This window comes from Cricetulus griseus, chromosome 4 (assembly GCF_003668045.3).
Source record: "Cricetulus griseus strain 17A/GY chromosome 4, alternate assembly CriGri-PICRH-1.0, whole genome shotgun sequence".
NCBI classification, from domain to species: domain Eukaryota; kingdom Metazoa; phylum Chordata; class Mammalia; order Rodentia; family Cricetidae; genus Cricetulus; species Cricetulus griseus.
The window spans coordinates 124444330-124451246 of record NC_048597.1 but is presented as its reverse complement, the minus strand read 5'-3'; the positions used below and the strand labels follow the sequence as shown (position 1 = coordinate 124451246).

At 36.7% G+C, this 6917-nt stretch overlaps 1 non-coding gene across 1 annotated transcript; it reads right to left on the bottom strand.

The window, feature by feature from the left end:
• Window positions 1-6417: 6417 nt before the first annotated feature.
• Window positions 6418-6497, bottom strand: Mir1260 (microRNA mir-1260). The gene is given in 1 exon segment (NR_105105.1): window positions 6418-6497. It is a non-coding gene; the product is annotated as a microRNA mir-1260 (primary transcript).
• Window positions 6498-6917: the final 420 nt, after the last annotated feature.

Sequence of the window (6917 nt, the reverse complement as noted above, 5' to 3'; positions counted from 1 at the left end):
GTCTACCTGTATATTTTTGTGCCAATACCAAGTGGTTTTCAGGAGTATATCTTTATTGTAGAGCTTGAAGTCAGGGAGAGTGATGCCTCTGGAAGTTCCTTTATTGTATAGGGTTGTTTTAGCTAACCAGGGTCTTTTGTTTTCCCACGTAAAGTTGAGTATTGGTCTCTCAAGTTCTGTGAAGAATTGTGCCTGTATTTTGATGGGGATTGCATATCGGCTTATCAATAACAGGTATGCATAGTGCTTGTTGCTGAAACTACAACAGGTTTTCATGAAAGGATGATTCTTTAAAAATGTTTTCAAAATAGTATATGTAACTCTACAGTCTCCCTTCACAGCAGTGCAATGCACTATCTGTCATTGAGAAGGTTCTTCTGAATACATGACCTTCCCATTAGCTTTAGGAGCATGTATTCAGACATGATAATTTAATCAGGATTCTAGCATGGACTTAATATATTTGTGATAAGTGATTTTGTGTTATTACTTTCACAAATTAAGTCATAAGCTAACTGTTTTCCTTGAAATCCTGTAAATGTTTTACATGTTTAGAACTTTTGAGCCTATTACAAACTCTTTTATGTTTCCTAAAACAGAAAGCAAATGCAAAAAAAATAATAAAAAGGAATCAGTTTAGTTATGTTTTAAGGAATGCATTTTAAAGAACTATAATTTTGTTTTTTTAAGTCTTATGAGTCAATTGCAGATTCTTAATAATGAACACACACACACAATCAAACATACATACTTTTTTATAGAAAAGTCATTTTAATAAAAATATTATTTTGTCATCAAATTCAGTGTATCAAAATTTATATTATATAAGAAGGAAACATTGAAGAATATTTAATAAATAGCAGTGTGAAGCTTACACTTAGCTATCCTGCTGTTTCAGTCTTTAACTGGTTTTCTTCTGTATCTCTCTACATGTGCAGGCATGTGAATGTTGAGTTTTCTTTGGACTTTCCCAGGATGCAGCATCATTTACAATCATTTGCCATTGTTGAAGATGAATATTTAAAATAATAAGGATGTTAGAACATTGACAGGAGCAATTTCAGGGACTTGGGATTGAGTGCAAATTTACCAAAATTAATCCAGTGAAAACTGCTTCCATCTCAAATACACCATTCAAGAAAACCAATAATATCATGAGATAAATATTATCATAATGCTAATCCAAATATGCAACCAACACAAATAGTTGTTGGAATTCCAAAGACTTCCATTCTCCCCCCCCCGTGTCATGCATAATATTTAAAAATAAAATGTTTTAAAATTTTGAAAATTACCTAAATTCATTTTAAAATGCTTCAACTTTTATTTCTTCATGTATTTACTCATAGAAATATGCCAGGAAGTTACTTTTGTTGATGAGAGTTAGTTATCAATCACTCCATCATTATTCACACTTTATTTTTATTACTAATCACAAAGTTAGACTAATAGACTTTGACTTCAAAATATAAATACAGTAAAAAGTAACTTTTTCAAGCTCCAGAATTAACAAGAGTGGCTCTTCTTTGTTTTGACTCTATTAATTTATAACCTAGTTAGTGGGGGAATACATGTCTATATTTGAAGACATTTCCCAAAGGACAGAGATAACCCTAACTTAAAGTCCATAATGAAAACCTATAGCAAGAGAACATTCATGTAAAAACCACCAAAGAACTATGCAATTGTCTCTTAATTGAATGAAACTTTGGGCCACAAAAATCATAGCTGATGCTTGAAATGTATAACCTAGTGTAAAATAAGAATTTTTTAATGAATATTGACTAAACTCTCACAGAATGTTTAGGATTAGGCCTTCACATTCTTTTCATGTTTATCATGCCTTTCAGGTCAGAAAAAGACACCAAAACATATCAATGTGCTATTCTGCTTATTGTTATAAAAATAGCATTACAAAAATATGAAATATTCATGAAAAATCCTTATTTCCCTCAGGTTCCAGCTAGCAAAACATGCTGAGAGATATTAAGCACGAAAGGAAGGACCTGTAACACACTACAGATAATCACTAAAGTTATAAACAAAGGCAGTTGATATTAATAATTAAATGAGAATGTCCTTTGTGGAGGTTTCCATGAATTCCACACATGGTGTGTAACATCTCTTGGCTAACTGATCATTAGTTTCTTTCTAGAATACGATTGAACATTAATGGAATCTGTGCTTCACTCTTGTGTTTCAAGTCCAAAATTTTGTCTAGTATAATAAATAATTACACACGCCCTGTGAGGACTCATCCCTCCTAGGCTCTGGTTTCTTAATATATGTAAGAGAATATTCAATAGAAGCAAATAGGGGCTGTTTATCCATGCTCTGAAGTTTGGTGTTGCACAGTAACTGAGTGGTAACAGAATTATTTTAATATCATCAGTAGGTATGTTGGCTAGCTTTATGTTAACGTGACACAAGCTGAATTCATTTTGAATGTGGGAACTGACAAAAATTCCTTAGCAAATAGGCCTGTGTGCCAGTCTGTGGATCATTTTCTTGATTGATGAGGAAGAGCCCAGTTCGTTGTGAACAAGGCCACCACTGGCAAATAGTTCCTGGTGTCATAAGAAATATGGTTTAGAAAGCCATGGGAGCAGGTCAGTAGGCAGCACTCCTCCCTAGCCTCTGCACTAGCTCCTGCCTCCAGATTCCTGCCTCTATGTTCCTGCCATGATTTTTATCAGATGACTAAGTGCACCTGGAAAACTTAACTAAGACAGGAGGAATGCTATATGCACCTGATCTATGAATTGAAAACACTGAAAGTTGTGTGTAATGATTTATGAGTTATTTGTTTATTTGTTTTGCTGGGGGAGATTTCTCTGTTTTTGAAAACTCTATCTATCTCAACAGGGTCTTCTTCAATGAGGAAGCATCAGTGCTGATCACCACCCTGTGATCCAGAAGAGTTCAGTGACCAAGCATGGCTTCCTCTTGGAGACTAATCCTGTTCCTGTCTGTCACCAGGTGTCTTTCAGGTAAAATGCATGCATAATTAATTATTGGATGGTTGTTAAGTCTCAGTTAGCAAAACTATATGAAGATCTCCATAGCAAAGAACTAAAAGAAGCTTTAGATAAAATAATCATATCACTTTGCAATACAAAATGCCCCATCTCCAACATGAGTATGTTGCTTTATTTTATACAAACACAAAATCTTATTTAAGCATTTATATTCCCTCTCTCTCTGTTGTGTCTGTGTATCTGTGTATGTGCATATACAATAGTCTACATGTGGCTGTCTGAAAAACATCTTCAGGAAATGTTTTTCTATTCTACCATATGGGTCCCAGTAACCAAATGCAGGTCAAGAGAAATGGAGGCAAATGCCTGTACACACCAAAACCCTTTATCAGTGCTGAAAATAAGTTTGGGAAGCATAAATGGTAAAGATCTTTTAAAAAATGTTGCTGCCTTTATTTTTAAGTAACTATTTTTGGTTTTTTTTCATAAACCTATTTCTGACATTTTAATTATCTTAAATACAGTTTTAATAGAATAACATTTATTTTTATATATGGTGAATCAATATTGTATGCAAATATTGTTTATGTAACACACATATACATGTACCTTTTAATATATAGAAATGTGGATGATATAACAACATTCATTTCACATGTAGTGGCATGAACTTATAGCACTTATACCATATTATATTACTGTGTGGTGAAAGTTTTTCATTGATTGTATAGAATTCTTGTTGTATCCAAGAACAAATACATTCTCAGAATAGTATCATATTTGTGTATTACAGTGTTTCAAGTAAACACAAACTATCAAATAGGGCAGATAGAAGTAAATATAAACTCCTCTCAAATCATTAAGCTAAGCTTTTCCTAGCAATTATACAATAGCTTTCAGTTTTGTCACTGATTCTCCATCTGTACATACCTCCAGTGACATATACACAATATGTGACTATTTAAAACCCCAGCTCTCAATCAGAAAGTGCTCCAAATGTGCTAGCTTGAAATCTGAAGCCATTTCCACATGTGGAGAGATAAATTTGGCATTTCATTTCTTTGAATCAGTATGTGTGAAGATGTGATAGCTAACTACATGAACGTGTTTACATGTTTCAGAAAAGTATACATAGAAGGCTCTCACCCTATGAGCAACTGATTAGTTGCAAAGACAGTAATTATTCATTTATCAGTAATATTATTTGTTATAAACATTACTTATTAAGCAGTAAATTCATAAGATACGTGAACCTTGGGACCTCAATAAGATGTTGGAGGAGGCCAGTATGTGTCCTTGAAAAGTGTATAAGCAAGACACTGGGCATTAAATGATCCCACGATCACTTAGGAAATGACTCCTCAGAAAGCTGTTACTGTCTGATTTGGTTACCATCTCTGCAGTATTACTCACTCTCTGAATTCAATCTGTTTATCTCCTGTCTTCTTAAGCTCCTTGCTTGATCGAACACATGCACTGCCTGTTTGTTGTTGTTGTTTTTTAATTTATTTATTAGTTCTAGTTAGGGAATAAGCTTGTTTCACATGTAAGTCCCTTCTCCCTCTCTCTCCCCTCACTCCATCCCTCCTCCCCCACCCCCAACCTACCCCCCACTCCATCCACCCACCACTCCCCAGGCAGGGTAGGGCCCTCAACGGGGGCTCTGCAAAGTTCACCAAATCTTCCTGTGCTGGTCCTGGGCCCTTCCCCGTGTGTCCAGGGCCAGAGTGTAACCCTTCACGTGGGATGGGCTCTCAAAGTCCCTTCTTGTACTAGGGGAAAATACTAATCCACCACCAGAGGCTCCCTGGAGTGAAGAGGCCTCCTTATTGACATCCATGTTCAGGGGTCTGGATCAGTCTTGTACTGGCCTCCCCCACAGCATTTGGGATCGATGTGCTCTCCCTTGTTCAGGTCAACTGTTCCTGTGGGTTTCTCCAATCTGGTACAGACCCCTTTGCTCTTCATTCCTCCCTGTCTTCAACTAAATTCCCGATTTCAGCTCAGTGTATATCTATGGATGTCTGTCTCTGCTTCCATCAGCCACTGGATGAGGGCTCTAGGATGGCATAAAGAGAAGTCATCAATCTCATTTTAGGGGAAGGGCTTTTAGGTTATCCTCTCCACCATTGCCTGGATTGTCAGATCGTGTCTCCTTGTCTCTGGAGATCTCCTTGGTTCCAGATCTCTTCTCCGACCTATAGTGGCTCCCTCTGATATGGTATCTTTCATCCTGCTCTCTCTCCTCTATTCTTTCCCCAACTCAATATTTCTGCCCCTCCATTTCCTCTCCTCAACTCCTCTTGCTCTTATTGTAGCAGTTCCCTCCCCCCTACCCTCATGTTCCCAATTAGTTCAGGAGTTCATGCCACTTCCATTCCTGGGGACCATTTATCCCTTATTGTCCTTCATGTTTCCTAGTTTCTTTGGTGAAGAGGATTATAGGATTATTGCTCTATGTCTAAAATTCATATATGAGTGAGTACATACCATTTTTGTCTTTTTGTGACTGGATTACCTCACTCAGGATGGTTTCTTCTAGTTCCATCCATTTGCCTGCGAATTTCAAGATTCCATTGTTGTTTTGATATATGAGTTGACAACGCTGATGGTAGGAACTTTCAGCCCAAGTTAGTTTCTCTTGAATTAACTCACCTAACAATAGAGGTTTTCCAAGAAAATACTCCCTTCAATAGAGATGTCCTTTGCATTTCAGGAAATACAAGTGTCTTGCATGGGGTCTGTGATTGGTAACTCTCAAATTCTTCTGAATATCAAGTTGTCATTGGCAGTAGAATAAAGAAAACATTATGAAGCATTTAAACTTCTTCACAATTCCTGCGTTTAATGCAGAAAAATATAGCAAGTTTTTTATAATATATTAACTTTATCTCCCTGCCAATACCTGCTTAAGAGAAAACTTCATAGCTACTAAAAGCATCCTGTAGAGGGATGCTTATATTTGAAATCTTTACCATGGTCTATAGACAAAATTCTTATTTAATTTCTTATATTTAACCAGTTCCTATACTCTAATATTTATTTCAATGTTTAATTATCTTCTGTATTGCCTTTTAGTGTTCTCAGTCACTGCTTTAACTTTATAAGACTCTTAACACACTGATCACTGAGATAAAAATGAGGGTGACTCAAGAGCATTTTAACATGATTGATACTCTTTCAATAAAAAAGAATGACTAAAGGGAACAGTAAACACCTAGAGTTTTGCATCATATACCTGTAGGGGAAATGTTAGCCATGCCCTCTTGGGAGCTGGCACAGGTGATGCAGACCACATACACTTGGGCATGGTCAGAGTGACATAGCAAGACCTTAAATATGAGGGTCACATGCATGCAGCTCTACCTGTTCTCTGACCTGCTTGGTGGTATAAGAATGATTCTGTCACGTGAGTACTTTTCTAATAAACATCTGCTCATCAAACTTGCTTTGACTCCATAGCGATCCACATTTACTGTGTTTCACTTTATTTGGTGGCAGCGGTGGGATTTCCCAAGTAACACAGAGAGAATTATATTAATTCCAAATGCTGCTTGACCAATGACTAGGATTTCTCATCTGCTACCTCAGTCTTAATTGTTAACCATAATCATAAGACTTATCTGATGGAGGACAACAGCAGATTGTCTCCTGTCTTCCTGGTGGTCACATGGCCGCTCCAGAGAAGATAGCAGGAGGAAGAGGGCAAGCAAGAGAAAACAGAACACTTCCTGCTTGTCCTTGCTTAAATATGAGTCTCCCTGCTATTTCACTTCCTGCCTGTATCACAAGACTTCTTTACAACATTTCCCAGAATCCTGCTTGACTCCTAGTCCTGGATAACTTTGCTTCTTCATTGGCCAACAGTATTTTATTTATCAACCAATTAGACAAACATATATACAGAAGGACATCTCCCATCATTTCCTCTTTTCCGTC